This window comes from Octopus bimaculoides, chromosome 20, assembly GCF_001194135.2.
Source record: "Octopus bimaculoides isolate UCB-OBI-ISO-001 chromosome 20, ASM119413v2, whole genome shotgun sequence".
Lineage (NCBI taxonomy): Eukaryota > Metazoa > Mollusca > Cephalopoda > Octopoda > Octopodidae > Octopus > Octopus bimaculoides.
In genome coordinates this window covers 30177653-30178209 of record NC_069000.1, presented here as the reverse complement: position 1 = coordinate 30178209, position 557 = coordinate 30177653, and positions in this window count along the sequence as shown.

Below are 557 nucleotides of genomic sequence, written 5' to 3'. Positions count from 1 at the left end.
GGTGGTGGTGAGGTAGTTATCAGCAAACGGTGAGGTGGGCTGGGCCTCACGGTACAACCAACCATTCCGCTTGGGGATCGCCTATCTCACTGAAGTTTCTGCACTTGATTCTCTTTCATTCTTCCTCATGCCACTGTCAATGGCATCAAACGTTCAAACTTGATGAGTCGTCCTCCTCCGTCTCCATCTCCTACACCTCCTCATTATTCTGTATCTCCTATTTGCTCCTCCTCCTCCTCCTCATCTTTCTACTGCTGCTGCTACTACTACCGCTACTACTTCTTCACAACTTCATTAACAATTGTTTTGTTTCTTGGCGTCGTTTTGTTTTATCTCTTGCGTCTTTATTTGACGAGTTTCTTGTCTCTTGTTTAGCTTTGTGTATCCGCATATTTACATATATATATATGTGTGTGTGTGTGTGAGTGTTAGTGTTAGTGTGTGTATTCATATATATATATACATATACATGCACACACATGTATGCATACGGATATGTGTGTTGCTGTGTGTGTGTTTGTGACTGTATATATATATATATATATATATATATATAT